At 39.5% G+C, this 27,641-nt stretch overlaps 1 protein-coding gene across 5 annotated transcripts in view; it reads right to left on the bottom strand.

The window, feature by feature from the left end:
* Prlr (prolactin receptor) overlaps positions 1 to 26,800 on the bottom strand; it is a 172,812-nt gene extending 146,012 nt beyond the window's left edge. For 3 of the 5 annotated variants that reach the window (XM_028767542.1, XM_028767541.1, XM_028767540.1), the window contains exon 1: positions 26,554 to 26,800. The gene's annotated coding sequence lies outside the window, so the exon portion shown is untranslated. The remainder of the gene's footprint in view (positions 1 to 26,553) is intronic. The other 2 variants (XM_028767544.1, XM_028767543.1) reach the window with 2 other exon arrangements.
* Positions 26,801 to 27,641: the final 841 nt, after the last annotated feature.

The raw sequence follows: 27,641 nt of genomic DNA, 5'->3' as shown, positions 1-27,641 counted from the left end.
CAGGGACGTGGGAACCCCTGTAAATTTGTGTATTCTCTCCCTCACACTAAATGTCCTCCTTTCTCTCTTCCGGTTTATTTATTAACTACTTCTGTCTATGGCGGCAGCACATCTATGCCCTCCATAGACTGTGGACATATAAGAGTGGAGAATGGCCCCCTTTTGTACACTGGTACCGAGTAGGGTATCTAACACAGAGTAGGCAGGTAACAGCTATTTACAATGGTTGGTAAATTAAGTGTATGTTTTCACCAGATCTTGTAAGAACACTGAGCATTATCTGTTTTTTAGTTTAGAAGAAATATGTACAAGCGTCTGTCTGAAAGTGAATCAATAATGCAATATCCACAGCGATACCCTCACTGAAGTCATAAATGCAGTGTATTCTAAGATGATTCCTACACTCCTTTAAAAGCTTAGGAAAAGAATTCAAGTGGCAATTATTTTGTGTGTCCCTGAAAATGTCAATACAAATACCTCTGTTAATGGAGCATCTGCCTTCTGCAATAAGAGGACATACTGCATAGTGACCCCTTTGTTGGGCTTGAAATGACAGCATGCTGTAACTCCATCATAGTGCTTTCAGCTGTCTCCTCAGGAGATACTGTTCCCAAAGGTCACCTGGGAGGGGAAGGGGTCTGAGCTGACCATTTTTTCCAACTAGCTTAGAAAAGACCATCAGTTCCAAGATTACCTGGTGTCTATGATGTTTCAAAATCTCCCTTGTGTGAGCATAGTCATTTTAGAGAGACTGCATTGCCTTTCTCTAGAGGCTGTAGTGAACTGGAACTGGATGGATTCTCATTTGAGAAAGCTTGAGAGCGTAGTGACGTAGTCAAAACAAGTTTCCAAGGTAAAATTAAGTATCTGATTATGCCAGAAGTGACAGTGACTACAACAGTTGTCCTATTCATTAAGACATATTCTTGAGTATGTAATTACTCAAGTGAATATGTAAGACCCACCAGATTGGAAGAGAAGTGGGGGAGAGCCAAGATTTATGGCCAGGGAAAGATAGGTGGTATCATTGCTGTGTGGTGATTACCAATCTACAGAGGTAGATCCTGTTCGGTCATGCCAGGCTATTGAATTCAATACCCATCTGCCTACCTGTATTGTGAAACAGCCTAGGCTAGAAATCTATGAACCAAAAGGCCAGTGGCTCAAATGGTTATACAGGCCCTGTGCAAGCCCAGCACATCCTTGCTAGTGATTTATCAAACACTGAGATGAAGGGAGAAAAGATTCCTACACTCAAGGAAAGTGCTGGTGGGACTAACTTTTTTAATATGGTTTCCTGATAGTTATGTTCTTCAATTCTTCTAGCGAGAAAGCACAGGGACTTTGAGCATTTATCAAAAGCTCAATATTGCTATGTTTTTGATAGGTTGTTGAGTTTGTTCCTCTCAAATCTTTATCTTTGTTTGGTATCCTTGATGTTGTAAGTCATGATTGAGAAATTAAATTGATTTCTTTTTTGAGGGTCATAGCTGTCACCGAAGGGAACAACATCACGATAATATTTAGTAATAGTGATAAGGAAAAATCATCATGGGGAAAGGTTAGAGTCAGTTCTTAGAAACTTGTGTGGGGCAATGCTTTCGTGATACTAAAGGGAATGTATATTTGAAAGGTCAAAGGTATGAAGACTGTCCCTTCTACCCCAAGATCACACTTTGACTTTGCTGTCTGAATCACATGTTGGAAAGTACCCTGAATTGTGAGTATGTGATACACAGTTAGGTGAGAGGACAAGTGGTCAGCTATATTTTAAATCCCATGATGATGTGGGCTCCTTTCCTAAGAAGGCAGGCTTTCGGAGTATCTACAGCATATGCAGTTGGATTTCCTCTGAGAGATGTGCCAAAGATCTATCCTTAGTATTTGGGATATTTTGGTGGTGTTTTTCAAAAACTCTCATAGTAGCAATCTTTTTTGTATTCACGTAAAACTGCAATTAGAATCAAGCCTTCCTGGCAGACAGGAAGTACATAAATTCAAAGGAGGTGGAACAAAATGCACATTCTGGTTTGCTTTCTATTGGTGGTAAACACAGCGAGCAAAAGCAATCTGGAGAAAAAAGGGTTTATTTGGGTTAAACATCCTAATTACAGTTAGTCATGAAGGGAAGGGAAGGCAGAGTGAGAATCAGGAACCTGGAAGCAGGAACTGAAGCAGATGATGAAGGACAACTGTTGACTGGCTTGCTCTTTGTGGTTTCCTCGATCTGCTTCATAAAACCCAAGACAGCCCAGGAATGGCACTGCTCACAATGGGTTAAGTTCTCTCATACCAATAATTAGTCAAGGAAATGCCCCTCAGTACATCAAAAAGCTAAAAACTTAGAGGTCGTTATGTTATTTATTTGTGTATATGAAATACAATGGTAGTTGTACATGCAAATTTAGACTTTTTAAAATGCGGAGTTTATTCAAGAGCCATGAGAGAAATACATAGAACGATAAAGATACTGAAACTGGGAAAGATCTAAGAAGACATTTATTAGGTTTCTGGAAACAAGTCCCTGTTTTTAACTACCTAAGAAAACACAGAGTAAGGAGGAGGGAGAAGAAAAATTCCAGATAACACCCAAACTCTGGAGTCAGTTCATAACTTGAAAGTTATATCACAGATAACATTATCTATAGCATTGACTTATAATTAGAATTATTAGCCAACATACTGTTTACTGCAGGGGAAAAAGAAACAGGCTAACTGCTCTTGATTCTTCAAAATTAGAACATGATTCTTCATTTAGTTAAAGTGTCCAGCTATCCTTTTGATTAACAAAGACCATCTTCAAACAGAGAATTCCTTCTGGACCCATAGAAAATGCTAGCCTTTAGAAAACACTGCAGCTGAACATTAGGAGACTGGGCACTGGAACATTGAGCAGGTGTGTAGCAAATTCAGTGATAAGGATGGGAGATTGGGAAAGGAAAAAAAAAAAGAGAGAGAGTCCTACAAATCAAGCATTCCAAGACAAAAGATGCTCGAGCCGTCTGTGTTGAGTGCAGGAGAAAAAGCAGTGGAGAAAGAGAAGATTTTATCTCAATGCAGAAAGCCGCATCATTGGTATTCCTCTTCGAAGCTAATATTGAACTAGGACATGCCATTCTGCCCTCCAGCTGTGGGCTGGAAAACTTAGGGCTTAGTACACACTGAGCAGGTTCAAGAACACACTGCACATGATGAATCTTCACAAATATTGGATCTAAGTAGATTGTTTTTTTTCATTCCTGGATGAGTAAGCATGAAAAATAAATAGCACAGAGAGTGGAAAAAGTACCAACGGGAGAGCTGAGACATCAGCTGCCAACTATAGGGAGGTGTCTCTTGTCTTCAGATGATGCAGAGAGTGCTGTGAGAAAGGACACCTAACTGTTAGAATAAGGGAGGATGGCAGGAAAAGTATTCTTGGAGAGAAAGGGACAGGTTAAAGGGTAGCTTAAAATAAATCTAGAAAATTATATGATAAATGAAATAATCATTTTAATATGTTCATCCAGGACAGAAAGATATAAAACCGACACTATAGGGTAAGGACTCAGATGCTCATAAAAATATTAAACCGCCCTAAAAGGAATAAATGGAATATATGATACACAGAATGGGTTATTGAGCTCACTTAGTGCTAATATGTACTTACAAACTAGAGTGTCAGTAATCTCAGGAGTTCATATTGCATTCCTACCAAGAGAGCTGAAATTGAAGAAGGAGAACACCAAATGTTGCCAATTACACAGAGCAAGGCAACTCTCAGCACTGCTGGTAGGACTGCAAATGGCACAACCACTTTAAAAATTCTTGGCTGCTACTTGAGCCTTAAACACACACCTCGTGACTTCAGAATTCTCTCCGTTGCTAATTGCCCAAGTGAAATAAAAAGCAAGTATATAACAAGCCTATAAGAATATTAACAGCAATTTTATTAATAGTATTCCTCAAATAGGAATACTCCAGTTACCATAAGCAAGAAATCAAGAATAGCGAGTACCGTACTATGCAGTAGGAAAGGGGAACAGTAGAACAGGGTGACAGATGAACTGGGGTAGGTTTAGGTGACTCAGGGTACAGGAAAGTGTAAGAAGAGGGATAACTACCACTAAAGACCTCTTGAAAAAGTCACACGGAAACCTAAAATTTAGAATCTTTCTAAATACATAGCACATATAAAGGAAGTTTAAATGAATTTACCCTATAACTAGGCATAAATTCCCTATTAGACCCCAGAGGCTGACAATTAAGAATCTTAGTGTCTGGAATGCATTATTTCTATTGTTGGCCAGTGAAGCTCTACCAGAACATTACAGGCTATTGTCAAAGGTTTTAGTGACCCTTAAAACATGACAGTAAGACCGCATTACTGAAGACTCCACATACTTGAGACATAGAACATGGAGAAATCAAGCTGGTACTGACTTGGATGCTTCATCCTTCCTGGCTAGCTTTAATGGTACTAGACACTCTTCCTAGCTAGCTTTAATGGTACTAGACACTCTTCCTAGCTAGCTTTAATGGTACTAGACACCCTCCCTGGCTAAATGTAATGGTACTAGAAGGTGCTGTGTACAGTGCAGGAGTAAAAAATTAATAATAATTGTCACCCAGTTGTGAATGCTAGCCTTTAGAAAACACAGCAGTGAGCTACCTGGCCAGATGCGCCCACTTGTGAAATAATAAAATGGATACTAAGGAAGTAACTACTCTGTTTGTATTTAAGACTTGCCTCACAAGACGGAACCCATGTCTGACATTGTTTTTTATCTTGGCCACAAACCTGTGGCTGGACATGTCATGGGTCCTAAGAGAGAATATAGCACTACTATTTTGTTAAAGTACAGAATGTTAACTGTCTCATAATGACCTATTGCTATATATTGGCTAACGAAGCTTCTCTATTTTGCACTAGATGATAATTAACACAGAACCCCTCACGTGGCCAACATGCAGAGACTAAGAGACTGACAGATGCTCAGTCTTAAGTGACATATTTACACCACATGGCCTACTTTTAAAGCTTGGGGTTCATTGCAGAAGAAGGGCTGGAAAGATGCTAAGAGCTGGGTGATTATAAGGAAAGAATAATATCTGGACACAGTGGGGGCAGTGGCACATATGAACTCCCAGTGGCATACCCAGGTGACAGCACCCACAAGGCCTGGACAAGTTCAAGCCGGTCAGAATCGAAGCATGGATAAGGGAAGTAGACATAAAATCCCACCTCTAGCTGCTGAAAGATGAAGAGTTAGTTATCTCTTTTTCCCCTAAAATGTTATATCTGTCAAGAGCTTTCAGATACATATTTATCAGTTATTCTTCATCAAAAAGCCCATGAGATCAGAATTGTTTGTGAAATCCTATTTTAAAATACTATGTTTACTTTTTGAGATTATAGTGTAATTGCAGCATCTCCACTTCCTCTCAGTTTTCTCTAAGGGTGCATCCCCAGATAGGCTGACAATGCTTCATTGGAAGGCTCCACACCCGGTAAAGGGCAAGATGAACTGAAATTGATGTGCTCAAAACAAAACAAAACAAAACAAAACAAAACAAAAAAAGATACAGAGTTGGGTTGTCGGGAAGGAGTGTAGACCTGGGAGGATTGATCAAAATGCATTGCATGAGATGCCCAAAGAATAAATAAGAATTGTATTATATTCATTGATGGCTACTCATTCCTAAGTGATTTCGAATAATGTAAGCAACAACATGAAAATGTATCGAGGCCAAAGAAAAGGAGCCTAAGACTTCTCTCACATAATGTATGATCTCGTTGATAGAATTGTTAGAACGGACAGAAGTAATTAAACAGATAGGAATCAGGTCAGTTGTTGTTGCAGTAGAGTAATTGCTGGAGAAGGGGTATGGAGAAGCTTTCTGGAGTAATGGACATAGTTGTTGTCCTGCCAGAGATGGGGATCCTCCAGGACACACTATTTAACAAAATTTATTTAGCTGTACATGCATACCCTCTGTACACATATGCCCACTGCATGGAACTGTCACTAAATAAAAGAGGTATTCAAATTTTAATGACATGTTTTGAAAGGGGTAAAGCTATGGAGGTAGTCACCAATTAAAAACATTTAAGACAAAAAAGTAAATATAGCAGTGTCATACTAATGAAAAATATGAGTCTGCACAATGAACAATTAATTCAGTAAATGCCATGCAAAATCAGTAAAAGCAAGCTCCTACCTAGGTACATTGGGACAAAGACCTTTGCTTTATTAATGCTCAGGTAAAACATAAGCCTTCTGGAAGTTGAGCTAGTCCCTACAAAAACACTCCTAAGGACAATCTCAGATTATTCTGAATTTAAGGCAAAAGACCAAGTGGGGAGTTGGCTCATGTGTTGTACTACCTCTTAAGAGGCTCAAGTGAGTGTGAGGTCAAGTAGAACTCAGAGGGAGACCCTGTGTCAAAGAAATGAAGACAGATGGAAAGACCAACATTCCATCGCCAGACAGTCAAGCAGGTTACTCTATAGACTTAACATAAAGAGTAACCCATTCCAAGCTAATCAGTAAGATGAAAAACAAATTTGACAACTCATTATAGTTTGTTTGTTCTGAGTTGTTCTTCAGTTGTCTAAGAAAAGAACGAAAATTAATAATGTAAGACGTAGAATTTGAGTCAAGACACACTTATCCAGGAACATATCATAAAATGGATACATTGTTTGACAGCTAAAACAACTCATAAATTACAAGTGCCCTAATATAAAGCATTGGTTGAAAGAAACCCAAAAATGAAATTTTAAAATACTCTTTTAAATATTGAGAAAGGGGTTGAAAATGAATTAAAGTTCTGATCTTTGATGAAGTGATTTAACAATGCCATTTCATCCAGAAGTTGATTAGGGAAGCGTGTAGCCATCTTTTTGGATACTTGGCAGTAGCTACTCACTGGAACAAGAGGAGTATAGCCACGGAAGCAGAGTCCATGCAAGTAGCAAAAGACACATGAAAAGGGAAAGACTGTGGAACAAATGAAAAGAAGTGAATCAAGTTTATATCATTTTGTCTATCATAACTGACCCAGAATGACAGGAAACATGTCTCTGGTAAAGTACATTCAAGAAACAGTGGTGAATGTCAGTCAAGATAGTTTCTTTATTTCAGAACTCAGGACATATTAATATCTCCAGAACACTGAAAATGCTCCATCAGAAGCACTCTTACTGAAATTTACATTAGAAAAGATATTCACTATTATTGTTATATAACATTACAGTAACTTTATCATTATTTAATATTTGATCAATAATGTAAATTCCAGATAAAATTAGATTCAATAATTAGATTGAGAAAAATCATGATTTACAGATACCATAAATCAATCTAAGATGAGACATTATTTATGACCAGTGATTAGCTAGAAAGTAAGTATATGTAAATTAATATATATTATAATATATTATATATGTGAGATTACACACACACATACACACACACACACACACACATCACAGTACCAGAGAGTAGATGTGGAGAAAATTAATCTATAATGAAACATCAATATTAAAAATACATAAACTGTTTCAACAGGATTATGCAGGACCTATAAGATTAAAATTATAAAGCTTTAAAAGAAAACGCAAAAGAGGATTTATGTAAGCAGAAAGATGTTCAGTTTCCTGATGGGCTGCTTAGATATTCAAATTAGTTTTTATAACTGATCTGTAGATTTAATAAACTCCCAATCAAGTAATCAATGTGAGATTTTATATCTTTGTATATATATGGTCATCTATCTATCTATCTATACATATAGAACATGCACACATGCATATGCTTTTTAAAGTTTTCAAACCCATGTCAGAGTGCACCTGCAAGAGGATACTAGCAAAAAAAGATGATCAAATTTGCAAGTATTTTTTTTAACAAGAAAGAAAAACATCTTATGTTTTTTCTGGATTAGTGGCTTAATGAGAGGTGGTTTTTTTTTCTTAAATTTACCCATAATGCTAAAAAAAGAGCCAACTCAATATTAAACCCACATAGAAATCCATCCTTCTGATCATTCCCTGTTTTCAGGGACATAGTTTGTTAAAAGTTGGAAAGCTAGCATTTCTGTTCTTACGTAAAATTACCTTCTTCCTTCTGAAAGTACCAAATAAAATCAAACAGTCTTGAAAAAGCAAAGGTCAAAGATTCCTTTCTGAGGTGAAATGTGTAGAAAGGTAGTCAAAGACAGAAACAAAGACAAAAGCCAGAAACTCAGTTTCAAAGATCATAGGAACACTCAGCACATTCTGTTCAGCATTGGCCAGTTTTGGAGGACACAGAGACTTCAGATGCCTAGATGGAACGGGTCATAAACATCAAGAAAGACCATTTCTACCAATTTCCTAAGCAAAGTATAATTAACTGTCCTTTCTCGCTGCCTTCTGAAATAGGTGCCAGAGATACCAAAATATTTACACTCTCTGGGGAGTCAAATGATGTGTGTGATTCATTTTTGTATGGTCTCAAAGGAACCATCACAACTGCGCAGTGGTCTGATGGGCTTGTATCACTTTCAAATCTATATTACTGCTACTGCTGCTGCTGCTACTCCTCCTCCTCCAGAAGCTAGTCTTGTCATTTATCTTTCTTACTAATATCTTTCTTGTAGTCAGTCCATAGGAATCCAACCTCAGTCACAAAATACTATTTAGAGCAATGTGAGGGGGTTCTTCAATGATCTAGTAAGTGGTTCATGTATACCTTTACTCCTCTACTGTATACACACTTCAGGCTTTCTCTGTAGCTTCAGGGCTTCGATGACCTGGCAGTGCTTTTGTTCTCCAGTTTCTTCTCATACTTATTTCAACTTGAGTCAGCCACAGAGTTTCTTCCATCCCACATACATGCAAGCTCTCTCTACTTCAGTGGCACTGAAAGTGCTCTTCCTGTAACTACACAAATTCTTTCTTTTTTTTTTTTAACTTAGGTCTGTCTTCAATGGTTTAGATTTACTCTCTGAATAAACAATCTAAACAACCTAATCTAACCAAGCTATGCTTGTTGTTGTGCTAACCACACTTACAGTGTTGGGTTTGCATGTCTCTCTCTCTCTCTCTCTCTCTCTCCCCCTCTCTCTCTCTCTCTCTCTCTCTCTCTCTCTCTCTCTCTCTCGCTGTGTGTGTGTGTGTGTGTGTGTGTGTGTCAGGGTGAGGCTTACAAGTTCCCTACAACTTAGTTACATCCTTATCCAGGGAGACTGTTTGATTGACATCTGTTTCCTTACTATTTTATAAATTCTGTACATATAGGGACCCCTCAGCTCATTATTGTTTCTCCAGTACCTGGGACAGTTTCTACAAGTGTGACTAATGCTTGATTTATGCATTTCACAGGATATTTCCCAATGATGACTATGATAAGCTTTAATTTTGAAATTCAGCACAAAACTTTCAAGGAAAGAATAATTCCTTCCATAACTTAGTTCAGTTACTGCAGGTTAACTTTTCTCACTGGATCAGGAAGGCATGGGAAGGAAACCAGCGCAAAGTAAAATTTCCCAGATCTGGGTTACAGAGTTATTTAGCCCATTGTGTTATAATATGTCCCAGATTTCCTCATCCCACGGAAGGAACGTGGTTTGAGTAAACTCCTGGCATGTCACTTGACAGAGACCAACTATTGGCAATCTTTACTCTCAATCACTACAGGATCATTGATTGATAAAGCGGGATATCACTTTTACTCTGGCTCTTCTTAACACTCTAGAAAGCTTAACTGTGGTCACAACTGAAATTTAAAGGAGTTATCAAGAGACCAACAGTCTGCGTGGGACAGTTTTGCAAGAGACAATATCTTCTTTTCATGTAGCCCATTTTACGTCTTCAAAATTCTTCTGTGCTTTCTCAATTTCTACCCCATTTTCACACTTCTGACACTCTTTTTGTCATTTACTGTTCTCAAAAGGTTCTCTCCATTAGTAGGAAGAGTTAGTATGACCAACCTGGAACACAGTGTTCTAGAATAGTTGTTACAATTCAAGAACTTACAAAGTCTAATATGACCCAGTGATAGAGGCATAGAATGACAAAGGAGATGAGCAAGTAGGGTTATTTAAGGATAAATCAGAAAGACTAGAACTATTATGTATGCAAAGATACAGCTATCATAAGATGTGCCTACTATACAGATAAAAAGGTCACGTTAAATAAATCATTTTCCAATACTACCATGATGTAAAAACCCCTTACAAATCAGTTATAAAAATGAAAGGGGATCTGTTATGCAATCCAGCAGAGTTAGCTTAAAATACTTGCTATGTCAAGGTATCTTTGTTATTAATTACAAAAGTAATAGAGCAAACAAAACTTCTAAAAATCCACATGTGACAAGAGATTCATGATCTGTCAATGTTGATTAAGTGTGAATAGATTAAGCAAATATTTAGATAAGGTCATTTATGATAGAGATGTGTTCAATGATTATAGACTAAATATTAACTGATTAGGCTTAATTTAGAATCAATAAGTCAAGCTATGACTTCAGATAGATACTTGGGATTCAGAGAACTTTAAAGAGTCTAGGGAACTCGTTCTGCTTATTGTTTTTGAGAACAGAGCCACTTACAGTCACTTACGCATTGTCCATGGTTATTTTTGTAAGGAAGAGGCAGGGTGAGCAATCAAGGCCATATGGCCTACAAACCCTAAAATACTATATTTCTAACAGAACATATAATGAATCCAGTCTAGGACAGATGAAGAGCATCTTTGATCTTTGATGTTCATGGTAAGCAGAATGAAAGAAATTCTCTAGACATCACCTCTTGATAGATGCAGAATGTTGGTCAGAGGAGTAATTCTGAATAATCTTAGAAAAACAATCCCATTTTTGAGTCCTCTTATCTTTACAGATTTGGTAGTGAAGTTAATGATGCTTCGGGAAGTTCAGGAAGACAAGCAAGTCAGCAAGTTCTCTGGCTAGTTTTGGCTCTTTAGCCTTCTGAGTTTCTCATCTAAACATAACCATTGAATTATTGAGGAATGAACCTCATACAAAGAAACATCATCAAGTTAGATAAAATTAAAATACAGGACTTCTGGTGTCTGGATCAACATACCATACTTTCTTACTCTAGAAATGCTTTACCCACAAATAATTAAAAATCAGCCTTCAGAAATGGTGAGTTCCTCCAGTTTGTTTGAGATTTTTTTCACAGTAACGTTCATTAGCACAGGATTAATTTGCACATGTCTTATGACATGTTTTTTTGATAATCACAGTAGTTACACTGCCCAAACAGTTACATAGGAAAAGGATTGAAGAAAGTACTATACTCTTATGGCATTCTTGTTCCCAATATGTACAATGGGGCATGTATTCTCAAAGAAGATTCCCTTATGGAAGAATTCCCAGAATCTTTGTTCAATAGTACTGCTCAGGGTATAGAGGCCATCAGTATAGGACACAAGGGGACAAGCTACTTTCTAACCCTACCTGGTTCATCCTTCATAGATTTATATCACCTAGAATTCAGGGAGCTGTGCATTTGAGGATAAAACTACTATTATACCTTCATGGTTTCTGAGACACCAGTTCCCTTAGAAAGATTTAATTTCTTGTCAGGACTGATGGGATAAAAGCCATGACAGTGTCTAGGGATATAAGTAGGGATACCACTCATAAGGTCTTCTTGGGTTTGATCCATTGACACTGAAAGAAGAAAAAGGAAAAAAAACAAAACACCATAGCAGTATGAGACTCCATTGGGATTTAGTCTTTAACTGCTGCCAGTAATAGCCAGTGTCATCCTTTCATGCTAAGTGCAAACTTGCTATTTACTGGATACTTTCCCTTGCTGCCTACCTATACTGAGGAAAGATTCTTAGAGAAGCTTAATGCTTGACAATTGAATAACATCTTTGCTATTTGCATAATCAGAGCTATCCATCACATTATACAATAATCACACCCCATCAGAAATCCTTTGCTTCAAAAGAAAGAGAAGTAGAAAAGGGTTTAGACAAGGCTACTTTGACGACATGGTTTCCATGAACCTCTATTGTGACAGGAAGTTGTTTTACATTTGAACATGCATTTGCTACAGCCTTACAGAGTTTATCCATGTGGTGAGAATGCGTATGTCTACCTTTAAGTTGATGACTACCTTAGTCTACATGTCAAGTTCTATTCTAAAAGAAATTTACAACACTGGAAATTATTACTTAGGCTTATGCTTTAGATTTCAAAGCCTTTACTGTGGCTATTGATTCCCACCTTAACAGTGCAACAATATGTAACTTTTATTAGTGCTACTTCAGTCTATATTTTTAATTTATTGTAGTTCTTTGCTATTAGATTCTCTCCACATACTTTTTCCACAAATAAAGGTTCCCCCTCCCTTATGTCAACAATCACAACAATGTTTAAGGAATTATGTGAGAATCGAAGCAAAGATAAACCACAGCAACCAGCACCTAAATGTGTTTCTTTTTGTGTGGCCACCCTCAACTTGTGGTATACACCATGCACGTCTGAGGGCACCTCTAAGCAGCCAGAGGAATCCGAGTTTCTCTCTTCATAGTCACTTGGCCTTCTGGATGGTTTAGTGAGTCACAAACCCCATATCATTCCATCTCTCACAAATGGAAACAGATCTGCGTTGTTGGGTTAGTTTTCAATTCCCACTGCCCCGGGCTCAGTTTCTATGAGCCTAGTCTTGCCTTTGGCCACTCAGGCCTTTGTCCAGTCTAAGACCAGTCTAACAGGCTCTCCCACTCCAGTGGCCAGCTTTGCTTTCGCCAGCCGTGAGCTTTTCCCAGCCTTCTTCACTGTGCCTGTTGTCAATGGTGCTGCTGTATTTCTGAGATTTTTACATTTGCCTTGGCTTTACCAGAGGAAGAACAGGTGCTTCTGCCTTCAATTTTCTGGGAATTATACACTGCCTAACAAGCTCTGATTTGCCTGCTGAAACTAAATGTAGGGCAAATGGAGATGTTATACTGAGGTAATCTTCTAGCTCATCTCTCCTTAGGAGGAGTTTTCCTGCATAGTTATCAGATTTGGACTCTAAAGACTCATAATGTAGCTCTCCAGATAAATATTTAGCAAGAACAATGGCCTTGAAAGTGTGCCATCTGTGGCTCAGTGGACAAAGCACCAAACCAACAAGCTATTGGACACAGCACCATTTCAGGGTCTTTCTTCAAATGTACAGCATGCAGCTAAAACTATTTGGTGCTTCCATGGATAGCTAATAACATAAGGAAGACTGGAGATTATGCCACCCTTAAAATTGTTCTGGTATGCAAGCATGGGCTTGTTCATTTTTACAAACAGTAAGTTCAAGGTTCCAAAGAAATTTAGAAATATTTCCATGGGCCACTAACCTGTTCTATCACTTCATCCTTTAAAGTTTTGTGCTGCTAAAGATATGTCTGATTCCAGCGAATGGTCTCTCTTGCAAGATAAGCAAAAGGATTCTATTGTTTGCAGCCGGTTCTGAGTCCTTAGAAAAGCCTAAATCTGTGGTATTCAGAATTAGCAATAAGGGTTCTGTCATTGAGGGCTTACTTTTAAAAACTTAACTGGGTGCCAAGAAGACTTTATCACAACTGTATTTAATGGGGCACCAGAGAAGCTACTGCAAGGGATGATGGGAATTTTCACCTATTCTAACCTGCTAGGAAACCCTCCCCTACCCTGTTTTAGGTAGTTCTCCTGCTGTGTAAATGAAAACTCCAGGAGCATTTCCTTCTTGCCCTGCACAGTTTATAGGTTTCTGTGGGAACAGTTTCAGGAACATTCAGTCTAGAGGAGGAGGCATTTTAAAGAGGAATACAGACAATAACTGTGAGGAGAGCTAAGCAACGAGGACTTAGAAGCGTCTGGGGCTGTCACAGTGGGGTGAATGGAAGAAAAAAATCTTTTTAGACTAGAGAATGTTAATAGTAGAGAGGGGTTATGATAACCAGGTAAATTCATCCCTCGGGCTTCATTTAAAGCCCAAAGCAATTCTTACAGAAGATCATTAATATTTGACAGCCATGTATAACTTGGGATGGAAGTTAACAGGAAAGAGTTTCCTTCCTTACAATCTTAGAATCTAGACTTGTACAATTTTCATCTCTTCCAGTCACAGGGACAGCTTTGGGCTTCCTAGTTGTCTGGGACTTGTGGTGGTTTGCAATGTTTATTTAGTTTTACCCTTAATGAGTATTGGAATTCTAAGGAAATGGTGGACTCTCGGGCAATGCATAAAGGAGAAACCACAACAATCTTGCTCTTGGGTATCTTCAAATGTAGTGGTGCCAGCCAAGAAGCTTATGATTGACATAAAGTAATAGATAAAGATAATGAGACTGCACTATGGATGCAAACAAAACATTTTAAGATTTCCCTTCAGGGCAGAGTTTGCCCTTTCTAATCCTTCTTTCATATCTCAACAAGTAGGTAATTCCATTGACCTATTTTTCAACTCTACCTAGCATTCTGGATATATGATCCATGTGGTCTTTTTCTACTATGGAATTTCAAAATATGTGATGAACCAAGGTTCAAAATGACAGGGAAATCTACCACTAGCCCCCTGAAAGTGGGTACATATACCAGTTTTGAAACCAAAGGGGAATATAAGTAATAATAAGTTTAAAGCTCTGAATAAGATCGAGTTTTAGCAGGTTTAGATCCCAGGACTCACCCTTGATACTCAACAAATCCTACTGGAATTTTTGAAGACTTACTTTTGATAGATCATGGGTATCAATTAAATGGGCTTCCCATTTAATTTAATTTCTTCCACCATACTTCTTTTAAAATACTTTAGTTGATCCTCAAATAACCACACCAAATAATATATTTACGTTTAGAAGGGAAATTCCAGCGTGATGATAAGTTAGTACTGGTAGTAGTCAGTGTCAACCATAGGCTCTGGCTCCATGGAGTTATAATATCTTGGAAGTGTGAAGACTCAATAAGAGGACTTGATTCGTATTCTCACACATGAAGTTTTGAAATTTTTGCAAAGGCTGGAGAGTAAGAATGAATGACAATTTATATATACATATGTATTGCCCCTTGAGTTTAAGCCAGGAGCAAAACTAAAAATTTAAAAGTCATAGATAAGAACACTGGTGTGATGTCTAGGAAGTCATATGAAAGGACAAATCAGAAATTGTAAAAGAGACACCAGACACATCCAGTCAAATGCTGAGCAAAGTGATGGAATTAACTCTGTGAGCCTCTCTGATGTCATGTTGCTCTGATCTCTGAATGACTTGGTGTTACCTGAGGGTGTAGCTACACTTGATATACAAAGTGTTCCAATAAAGAAAGAACTTCACGACTTTAAGTTGATTTTTTTTTAAAAAAATTAAGACTTTTGTAGTATTTTGGAGAATATTCAAATATTTGAAAGGCTTTAACATTTAATTAATTGATTCTGCCAGGGAAGCCTTCAAAACTTAATGAAAAATATAGTTCCCTTTTTCTTTTGCAGTTTTGAATCTGGGAGTTAATTAAATTAGGAGAAATATGTGATGTGTGTTATATGACATTTTAATAACATTTCTATTGAAAAATTAAACAAACAGATGAATGATTTGATTAGCATTAACACTTCCAATATTGCCTATCAGTCTCTAATAAAAATTACCCTACGGCAGTTGCAGCAAAAGAAAAGATTGTTATCACTTTTTAATTGAATTATTTATTGAGCTTAAACTTACAGCATTGTGAGTCATCACAGTTTCTACCTTCCAGTCACTGCTGAAGAGTCTATTATATAGACTAAGAAAATCTTAATTGATTTTTTTTGTATAACCCTCAATTCTACAAATCTATTTTTTATTATCATCACCAGGAGGAAGGAAAGTTCTGCTGCTTTCATGTTGTTTATTGGGAGGTCAGGTCCTTTGAGAGAAGAATCCACCAGAAGCAAATGGAGAGGGGAAGGCTAAGAACACAGAGAGAAACTATCGTGGCCCCTGGGCTTGCTTTATGTCTCTTAATGAAACTCTGGAGAAAATTCTCCACTATTTTAAAAAACAAATATTGTGATAACCAAACATCTAATGGCTTCCTTGGGTTGTTTTTTTTAAAGTTCCATGAGCCCTAGGGAGTAACTAGAACACTTTGCATGGCTCATAGGTAATTTTTGTCTTTTCAGACTAAGGAAACCTGCCTGAGGTGGCAGGTGGGCACAGTGCAGGAGCTATGAGGGATGGGAAAATGGAGTCTGAGGACAAGAAGACTTTGTACTAACAGGCCCATAATGTTGGCAACTGTGTCCAGACCTAGGTGAAGGAATGTGCTTCTATGTGGGTAGATGGTGGGTGTGTTAGGTGGGAATCTTCCTGGAGAGGAACAGTCCTATACAACCTCTTCAAGCCCTGCCTGATGAAGTGCATCCTGCAGTTTAAAGGAAAGAACGAAAGAGAACTGGATGCAGAAGGCACAGCACAGTGGCTGAGTCCCAGAGCTTTATAACCAGGCCCAGTCCAAAGCTTGGCTTTGTCACCTGGCAGCTAGGGGATCTTGGGCAAATGACTAAATGTCTTTTACTATGTCTCATTTCCTCACCTGTAAAACCACATCAAGAATACCCAATTATCATAAGGATCGATGAGATGTCTGAATTAATTAAAACATGGAATTCAAAGAACATTCTTTCAGAGGGTAAGGGCTCCTTAAGTACTTGTCACTTCAACGTTAGCTTTTATGTGGAGAAACTGACCAACTGCATAGGCAATAAAATTAAGGAGTTGGTAAATACAACCACTGTCAAAATGCTCAGAAAAAGTAAACTGTCTGAATGTGACCATGCCAGCACTTACCAGAAACACCGTAATCAACAACACAAACCCTATGAGCTTGGTCTTGACACAGGATGGAATTTTCAGTCAGAAGGTAACAAACAGCAAACAGAAATTTCTCCTTGGATGGAATTTACTTTCTTGTCTTTGAAGAAGAGAATCCCCAAATTACTAGTGTTGCTAAGTAGTACTACATGCTACTGGATCTAGTTCAATCCCAATGGTCCTAGTTGAGATAGGTGGGAACAGTTATACGAGACAGGATTAGGCTTGTTAGCACAGCCTGGCCATTTTGAAGTTATGCTGTTCCCGACTTCTAAAACGGTACACTCAATCATACACCCCACTTCTCCACCACTGCCACTTTGCTTAACCTATTCTCTTGGTTGCTTGTACATCAACATTCCATGGTCCCTTTGCATGTGGTTCATAGTCCATCACCACAGTGATGTTCAAACTGTATTTTAAATCTCATTCCTCACCTGCCTATAAACCTCCCAGTGATTCCTTCAGAGCAAATAAAAATCCCAAGTCTATCCTATGACCCCAGACACTGTTACTCAGTCCACTCATGCTAGTCTCCTTTCTTTTGCTTACACACACCATATTCTAGATATTTCCTATTCCTGGAGCCATCTTTCTCTCGCATTTTCATATGGTTTTCTTCTTGGCCTTGGTCTGATAATTAGAACACATATCCCAAAAGAGGACAACTATGCAGGCCTGTTTCAAGTGAAACTCATAAGCCTCTAGTTCCTGTACTTCATCTTCTTTTTCTTCTTATCATTACCTCCTGGATCTATGTTGTTTTATCACTGGAGTATAAATTCCTGCAAAATATCATTACTCCATCTCTAGTTCTAATCATGGGCCCCTGTAGAACCTGTACAAATGGAAAGTGAGTGAGAAAAAACTGTCAGATGTTCCCACTGCTTTGTAAGCAACAGAGCGCTGTCCATCTGTCTCACTGAAACCTCTTTAGCAGTGTCTGTGTTTACTACTGATCTTGCAAGCTCAGAACCCCAGGGAAATGAGAACAGCTCATCATTTTCATCTTCTTGCTCTCCTGTCAAGTCTAATCTAAAGCCATGGTTACCTGTTTACGTTAACACAACTTCTTGAGAAGTGCTAGAGTCTCAGACTCAGCTAGAGTGTGGGTAATTGGTCTTAGGATTATTCTCTGAATCCCAAAGTCTTGGATATATAGGGTGATTTGAAATTAATTGTTGCCAAATACATTTTCATTATTCTTTTTGCCTACTCTGTTGTAGGAAGTCTCTGAAAACCAGATGATTTTTCCCCTCCCAGTTCTGAAACGTCATTACACAACCTAGTTAGTTCTTGGCCAAATTAACTTGGTACAACCTGTCCATGACAGTCTTTGGAAACTATCACTGTCGTTATACTTTTAATAAGGGTGTGAGTATGCTAAGAATGGAACTAATTGACCTGATAATGACCATGACATGAAAGCAAGTCTTGGTCAACTAAAGATCAACACAGCAATTGAGAAATTCAATACATGGGTGGCAGACAGCTCAACCTTTATATTTCCATCTCATAATTATTAACCTTCTGGCAATCTGGCATTCAAATTATATATAAGAACCTTTCATCATAAGGTCATTTGGGGTGACTTTGAGGTTGGAGTCTGCTTAGGATGGAGAAAACTTAATATTATGGCCAAAATCACACCCTGAAAAGGAAAAATCATGCAAGTTTAAATGCAGAATAATGAAATCGCTACAGGAAAGTGGTTTGGATTTCTCAGTCATGTGACTTAAAACAAGCAATAAAAGACACAGATACAAGCAATTAAGATTTGGGTTATTGCTGAGAAGCAATTCTTAGGAATGCATGTCATCCTCATGTGGAGAACTATAAATAAATACAGACTCTCAGGCCCCATTCCCAGAATCTGACTCAATGGGCCTACGGGTAACTTTTAAGGCTCCCAAGGTGATCTTCCTGTGCAATCAGTATTGAGAATCACTGGTTTAGAGCTTGCTTTTTGCCATGGCTAAAGCTTTTGGCGATTGTTCTTATGTTAGTAATGGGTTTGGAGATGGAGAAAAAGAAAAGCATTTGAGGCTGATGTGAAGTGACCTATCTTCTTGCCTTAAAGAGTCGGCCGTCCTACTTGTGACAGGCTGGACTTTTTCTAACATACTTTAGGAAAAACGCTAGTCTCACCATTGGCCAAGGCCTAACTTGTAGAAGGTACTCTTTTTTTCAAAAAGTGCAGCTTGAAGAGCAAACAAACAGCTATACTGGCCCTGGGCATATACACAAAGGTCTCCACATTCTTCTTGGAGAGAACTACATATCCATATTTGTTAATGCTATACTCACAAGAGCAAGGAAGCAGAGCCAGCCTAGATGCCCGTTAGTAGATGTATAAAGAGAAGTTGTGCACATACACATTGGTGTTTTATTCAGTTGAAAAGGAAAGTGAAATCATGAAATTGGTGAGAAATTTGTTAGATCTGGAAAAGAGTCTATGAAACAAGATGAACCAAATTCAAAAAGAAAAATAAAATAGCCCACACATTCTGATTCACATGTTGGTCCTACTTCATAATGTATTCATCTTTCTTTCTAGAATGTCTCTCCTTCTTAGGCATTATATGTAGGTGTAAATATGTATAAAGCCTAAGAGACTAGAAAGAAGACCAAGAGAGGAAACAAAGAGGTACTGAGGAGGGGTTGGAGGAAGAGCAATGGGATACACAGGAAATGAGCGTAGAGCAAAGATTGGGAGTAAGGTTCCAAAGACTAGAAGGTAAAAGAGAAGGAGTGGGGAGATGTGTGCGGGGAGGAGATTATTTATAGTTTGTTTGAAAAATGCCATAATCATATCTAATACATTGCATGATAATTTTTAAAATGAAATAAAAATTGGAGCTGAGTAAAGAACTTGGAAAAGGATCATTTGCTGCTCTTGCAAAGGACATAGATTCAGTTCCTATCACCCATGTGGTAGCTTATACCCCCAACCCCCATAACTCTAGTTCCGTGGAATCCCAAGCCTTCTTCCAACCTCTATGGGCACCAGGAAAGCATGTGGTACATGTACAGACATTCAGACAAAACACTCATAAACACAAAATGAAATAAATCTAAAGATGTAAAAATAAATAAAATTAGATTAAAGGTACAGCTGTAAAAATGTGGGCTCTTTATCTCTCTCTCTCTTCCTCCTCCTTTCTCTCTCATCTCTCTTTCTTTCATTTCTCTCTCTTTCTCTCTTCCTTGTATAAGAAAGAGCTAATATCCTTTCAAGGAACAAGAGACATCAGCAAGTTTGTCAGGCACTGGAGTCAGTAAGAATTCAGCCAGAGTCCTCACTTCCCACAGCAAGAGTTTTGAATTATAAATAAGTATGACCAAGTATCACTTGAGTAACGACCCGGGCCTCATGGCTTTATCCATATTTACACTTATATATAAAGCCTAAGATGGATAGACTTTATAGAAAGAAAGGCTGCCTTCTGGCAGCTGATAACCATAGTATCCCAGTGCTACCACCTTAAGGAGGTTTGTAATCTTTGCCTGCTGATGTGTAACACAAATTCGTTCATGTAAGAAATGACACGGTTAGCAACAATGACATCTGTCACCAACAGGAGGCTAGGCAAATTCACCTTGGGAACCTAATACAATATGGAGAATTCAGAAGCTAGGACTCTAATCTCTGTCACCTCAGTCCCAGTCAACCCCATGGCCCAGGGCAAGTCATTAACATCCATTTCCCAATTTGTGAAATTGGAGGAGTGAAAAGAGCTATAGATTATTATAGAATAGCCACCTTGGATAATAGTGGGCATGGCAAGAAAGCCCTTCAGAGTGACTGTTCAAATCCTGGTGATTAAAAACAAGTAGGAGGTACTAATTGCACACACTTCACTGGAATGGACTCTGGAGGATACACTCAAAGCACATAAGGCACAGAAGGGGTCAGTCAAAATGAAGCTTTAGATATATTGACCAAGGAGACAGGATCATAGCTGGTAATCATCTGGAAGTCTATGTAGGAATACATGGGTATTTCTATGAAGCAAAAACTGTATTCCTTATTTGTCCACTGTATGCCTTTAGAAGAATTCCATTTATTTCATACAGTGATGGTATTCAAATTCTGACTTCACATTAAAACACTTCGGGGAATTAAAAACAAAATAAAGCAACACTGATAGCTGACAACCAGATCCCAATCCTGGACTGAAAAGAAAAAAGATTGTAGAGACAGGGTTGAGACATTAGCAGTTTTCTAAGCTTTCCAGGCGATTCTAAGATCACGTTCTGACATATGCATGACTGAATTAAGCCTGTTGCTTTTATCACATCAGCAAACATCCCACGCCTGCTTCCTTTGTCCCACATTTCCATGTGTTTCCTTCTGCAATGTCTAATCTCATCCTCAACACCCAACATTCATCAGGAATGAACTTTGGAATTTATAGGTATCCTATCTTCTAGAACCCCTAAATTCTAATTGCTTAGGCCATCATCCATTAATAACTAGGAAATGTTCTCCTACACTGCTACTGTCCAATTATGCTCACATTACATTTTTCATACTAGAGAATATATACCATATAAATGTGTGTTTGTGTTTGTATGTGTGTTAGTAATATATCATATATAATATATGTGAATATGTGCATCATAGATGTTGATTCACTGACGTTCACTGAAGTTCAAATCGAGCCAGCTATTTTTTTTTTTAAAAAAAACTGTTTCCCCTAGATTTAGAATTCCAGTGGAAAAGAACATTTGTGAACCGATGATGGTATTTGTATGCCCCAAAGGGCATTTTGTATTTTGTTCTGCTCTATCTACATAAAGAAAATATTTCCTTGCTGGTAAGTGGTTACAGAGTCTAGCAGGGCTCAGTCCATCAGTAATATAACCAGGATGATTTTTATAGCATATTTCTCCATTATCATCTTCTGTGCCATTATTATGTCAAGTCTAAACTTATTCTGGTATTATTGGAAGAAAGAAAGTGGATAATACTCTAACCAGAAGACAAGACAATCTTAGACTCTGGATGCTTAACCTCCCAAGCCAGAGGCCTCCTCATATTGTAGCATCTGACTGTCCTTTTCTTTGCAGTAAATGGAACTACAGGAACAAATTCTTTCTTTCGGTGACATGCCCAAGTGCCATTTTAGCTAGTGAACAAAGAAACTAAAGGCAGCCTTCTGTGATGCTCCTGGAGCTGCTGGCCTTCTAGAGATCCAGGCTGCATCTTGTTCCAGCTGTTTTAATCAAGAAACCAGTAAGAGAAACACACTTATCGTCACAGGAGATGACCCAAAGAACTTTGCACATGTGTGTGAAATCCTAGCTATCATCTCCTTGGCTTTCCAAAGTGCTACAAGATATAAACGCTTTATCTTAGGAAGCAATTTAAAGATAAAGCTGTAAATCCAGTTTTTTAATTATTTTTTAGATGTTCTTTTGGTCATTGGATTTTGTGGAAGAGCTTCTTGAGATTTCCCTATACAAGGGACTGTACCCTAGTGACAAGCCACAGAGTCAATTTCATCAAATCTAATACCAACATGAGTGGATTGGCTTTAGCTATATCAACCTGCATACTCTGAGCATTAGGGATTGGACAGAGGTTTTTTTTTTTTCTCTTAATTCATCAAGTGAATGAATTTGGAGCAGACATGAGAAGAATGTTAGCCAAACCTAGAGAAATAAAGATATGTCCAGGAGAAAGGGGAAGGAGGCTATTTCTATTATATCTTAGACAAGTATCAGTCTTAAGTAGTGCTGTGTCAAGCAAACGGAATGAAAGTCAGTAGGTAATGTGATTTAAAATTGCTATTAAGCCACATTAAAACAAATTGAAAGCTCGTAGGTAAATTTGATTATTTTTTCACCTAAGCCAGTTGATATAAAATCTACAGTTTTTATACATAAACTAAGATTAGGAACGAATTTGCTTTTTCTGCATATGGGGTGCTACATGTTTGGAATTTAGAGTGTTTTACAAAGCAAGTGCCTTTCTCTAGGGATTAGCTTCATTTGAAGTACTCAAGAACCCCATCGGAGTCTGTAATCTTTGTGTTTTCTTCATAGACTTTGTCAATATCTGGAATGACCTTTAAGACAGATTTGTTTATTGTCATCATTATTTTTGTCCATGCTATGTATGCTTGTGGGCATGTGCACCGCTACATTTAGGTGGAGGTCGGAAGACAATTTTGTACACTTGATTATTTTCTTCTACATTTGATGGGTTCCATTGACTGAACTTAGGTCTCCAGGCTTTCATGACAAACGTCTTTACCCATGTGGCTGTCTCACCAGACCCTGAACGATCTCCATGTGTTTCTTCACCTACTTGTTAACTACCTTTGTTCCTCACATAGACGCTCCACAAAACCTAGATTTCTGCTTTCTCTGCCCTTGTACCATCACACACACAATAGAATGAATGAATGAATGAATGAATGAATCCTTAACACCAGAAGCAAATGTAACTAGTGTCTCGACACAAAAACTAGTAGAAAATAAAAGTCCCAGAGTTCTTTGAACCTGAACGAACTTTCCAGGAAGTGACAGCCAGCCAGCCTCAGCCTCATCTGCCGGTACTGAATGCCATCGCTCTGAAATTTACCAGCTGAACTCGGGAAGAGTCAGGAAAATTACTATCCACAAGTGGTTTGTTGTTGCTAACCATTAATATGTACCACAAGAATAGTATCTGTTCATGTCACTTCAAACCATCCACCACATGTGGTTGTCCCTGCCCTTGAGAATAACCCAAGTCCAGTTGGCAAACTGCAATGCGCTCTGATATCGGGAAGGTTGGCAGCAGTAGATAATGGGGAATTAAATGGATGTCAAAGTCAGACAGACCAGGGATCCTACCAAAATGTGTGGGCTGAGTAAATTAAGTAAATGCTTGTAGTCCTCATTTTCCTCGTCAGTAAAACTTTACATGATAACTCTTACCTTCAGTGTTTCTGTGAGGATTATTTGAGTGGAAGTATTTCATACACTGTTCTGTAAAGGTTCAGTGGCAAGTATCAATATTACCATCTTTGCATGCAAGCACTCTAAAGAACAGGAAGAACATCAATCTTTCCTACTTTGCACATATGCAATTTCCTTCTTTTTAAGGTGTGATGCTGTCTTCTACTTGAACCTGAGAAGCTAGGGAGGTGAAGGAGACTCTAAGTTGTGTCGAAATCTTAACTTGTACCTATCAATGAAACATAGCAATAAAGCCATTCATCTTGACAGAGACAATTTGTAGTGCATTTGGAGATAGGTCTGGGGGACTTCTCTGGTTTCATACTCAACTGCTTATAGCTATAAGCAAAGATGGCTTTTTTTTTATGAAAAAAATCATAGGCCAAAAAAGGACCAGAAAGAAAGGCTGAGAATCCATGCCAATCTGAGAAGTGGTTTATTTGTTGCCAATACACAGAGTTCTGCTTGCCATAGCAAAGCTGAGAGAGTAAACTTGACCCTGCATTCTGAACCCCTCTCTCTCATCTTAGAGACTAATGAGCTGGTGTCACTCAGTCTCCTGGTAATGTAAGCCCCATAGGATAGACAGTGAGCTGTTCTAAAAACCATGAGACCAGTGGGCACTTGCAATGTCACATTAACATTAATGAGAACAGTTGATCACTGAACACGGGTCAGGTGTGAGGTATTTACTCAGCAACCACACACAAAAGCAAAATTATTCCCTCCATCTTGCAGCCAGGAAAAGGGAGGCTCAGAGAACTCCAGTGACTTGCTGAATTGTAGGTACAACTTGAAGCACAGCCTCATGTGCCCCAATGCCTCCTGCTTTCTGCTATGTATCTCCTGCACTGTTGGCAGAAGACTCCAGTTACTAGAAGGTATGAGACTCCTCTAAACCAGTGGTTCTCCAACCTTTCTGATGCTCTAGACCTTTGCTCTGAACCAATGCTCCATACAAAGTAAATATGCCCAAAATATCTAGTCACCCTGTGCTTGGGAAGCAAATCAAGCTTTGTTTCCAACCAAGCCTTGGCCCTGCTCTCTGACACCCAGCCAGCTGCCCTCAAGGGCATTGGTTTATGTGGACACTGACCCCCAGTCCCCTCCATAGGCTACTTTCCAGAGCTGTTTGTGGATAGAAACCTCCAGGGTAGTGGTTATCACCCTGTACATTTCGACCTCTTTGGTGGTCAAACAATGCTTTCATAGGGGTCACCTAAGACCATCGGAAAACAGATATCTGTGTTAAGATTCATAACGGTAGCAAAATTACAGTTATGAAGTAGCAATGAAAATGATTTTATGGCTTGGGGTCACCACAACATGGGGAACTGTAGTAAAGAGTTCCAGCATTGAAGGCTGAGAACCACTGCTCTAGGGTCCGCCATTAAGATTTGAGAGGAGAGGTCCCTTGGAAGCACAGAGACTGACGAGGCCATAGAGGATATACACTGTGTGGCTCTGCTCGGAAGGAGTGCCATCTCTCCCTGCAGAGCTTTTGCTTTAGACCCTCACGACACTACCAGTTATTCTCACACCTAGCACAGTCACCAGCAAAAGCTTGGTGGGATGTGTCCTGACGCAGCATCCTCAAAGACAAGGGATTTTCAGGCATGATCAACAAGGGATGTCCATATAAAATCCTTCATCTGTTCCTTAAGTACAATTTCTTCCCTGGGGAAATGACTCAAGATCAGTTCTCAAAAAGAACTCCTACTTTGAAAAAAAAAAGCCACTGAAACAAAAAATCAAAATATTCCCGTTTCGTGTTCTACTCAGCATCTCTGTTCCATTAAGCACTTGCAGCAAAAGCGATCAGTTTCCCTAAATGTACGCAGAGGAAACTGAGGCCAGAAGGTGAACACCCACGATTGCAAAGCCACGGGAGGCAGAGCGAGGATTGGTCAAGACGCTCTGGTGGGAAATCTTTTCCAGCCAATTCCATGAATGAAGACCAAAGGACGCTCCCACCTCCCCATGAGATTAATAACAGGTTGCAAACATTTTCAATTTCAATCACAGGAAACCCCAAGTTGCTTGTTGTTATTAAGGAAGCATGGGTTGTTTCCCTACCACACAGGTAGAGGTCACTAACAGGATATATTTCTATATAACTACAGCCCTTGTCTTCCCCGGCCTCAGCAGTCAGAGTCAGGATTCTGGGAGTCTAACCTTCTCTGTTCCCTGATCCTTTGCTCTTGGCGCCAGCAGAGTGTCCTTGCTTCTAGCCCTAGGGGTTGAATTCCTAGCGCGCTGCCCAGCCACCACTCAGCTGCCTCAGGGAGTGGGGGTGGGAGCTCAGGTGACTCTGTCCCTTCACCTGGCACCCAGCTGTGCAGCCGGCAGGAGACTGCCCAAGTTAGCTGACACCAAGTCTCCTGCCTGAGCCCTTTCGCCTCCCCGCTATCTCCCCAGTTTTTCGTTTCGACACCAACCACCTGCAACCCCACAATCACGCCGCCGAAACTCGTTCGCAAGGGCGCGCTCGCAGGGTATATTTTAAAATACGCCGAGAGCGGTTGTAAAAGCTGGGGTGGGTGGCCAAGCACCTTGGCATAATATGTAGCTTTTCTGGAGAGGGACATCAAGGTTTGGCTTCAGGCACGCTCACAGCACGGGATGGGATTTCCTCGCGCCTGCAGGCTCTGGCTGCTAGCTGGCATCTCCCCAAGCTGTCCGCGCCTGCAACCAACTGTTCCGCTCCCACTCCCGGCCTCGAACCTGCGGCCCTGGAGAGCGCCCGCCCGTACCACCCCCGGCTACGCGTAGCCTGATCTGCCCTGAGTACTCACTTCTGCTGCTGTAGAGAAAAGTCTGCCATACCAGGGGTTGAACACTTCCTGCAAAGGACGTGAGCTTTGTCACTGACAGGTAAAGCTGTTTCCTGAGCCCACTGTAAAATCCAGAACGCAGGAGGGGAGCGAGTGAGACAGAGCAGGAAGGCGGGGAAAGCCCAGCCCAGAAGACCCGGCGTCTGGGGATTTTAGCCTCTGCTCTGCAGTCGCCAGCCGCGTGTCTCTGAGAAGAAGCTCAACTCGGTGCACTTGTTCGCTCTTTCTTCACTAGAGGAGGAGTCAGTGTTGCAACATGCATGTTCCTTGCTGGAGGCAAAACAGTGATTTTCTCCAGCGTGCAAAAGGTCCAGAGTCTGCCAGTTTTACAAGGTGACAGAGATAGTTGGGGGAATCAGAATGCAGAGAAGAAGTGGACGAGAAAATTTCTGATTTCCCCCGGAACCGTTTTGTATGATCAGGGAACCTTCTTCTATCTAGACTGTACCAGTAAATAGACAAAACAATAATAAAAAAATGCCCTTTAAGTCCGGTGACCTCAAAGATGGTATTTCTCACAGTAGCCAAGATGAGGCTCGGTGTCAAATTTCTTTCCTTATTTCCCAGCAAGCTACACTGAGCAGCTGCTTGACAATACTTGAGGGGGCTCTAGGGATTTGAATCACACCTTCCCTGAGAAGGAGGAGGAGTCAGAGGAAAGTGGTCAAGAAAGACTAAGCAGGGACCCTTAAAGATGGTTTGCTTTCTTTTTTTATAACATGGCAAAACTTCCAGGGTTCTGCTTTACGCCCAGCCACATCAAAATAGTACAGAAGCACCAGTATCCTCAGGAACCCAGGATCCTGCTCTTTCCACAAATACAGAATGTACCTCCTCAAATAAGCTGCACCATCCGAATGCTATTCTACTATGTTTTTGGTATTAACAAAACGCTGCTTTCCCTCTTACACCCCTCCCTATGTTCTCTTCAAAACAAAATATTAAAAAATAAAAACAACTAACAGCTACTGGGGTCAAATGGTTATCCATGAACAGGTAAGTGGACAACGTTTGAAGCCATTGATTAATATTGTGTCCCGTTGTTATTG

This window comes from Grammomys surdaster, unplaced genomic scaffold, assembly GCF_004785775.1.
Source record: "Grammomys surdaster isolate TR1022 unplaced genomic scaffold, NIH_TR_1.0 174, whole genome shotgun sequence".
NCBI lineage: Eukaryota > Metazoa > Chordata > Mammalia > Rodentia > Muridae > Grammomys > Grammomys surdaster.
Note: the sequence above shows the minus strand (reverse complement) of the source record. Positions and strands in the feature narration are given on the sequence as shown.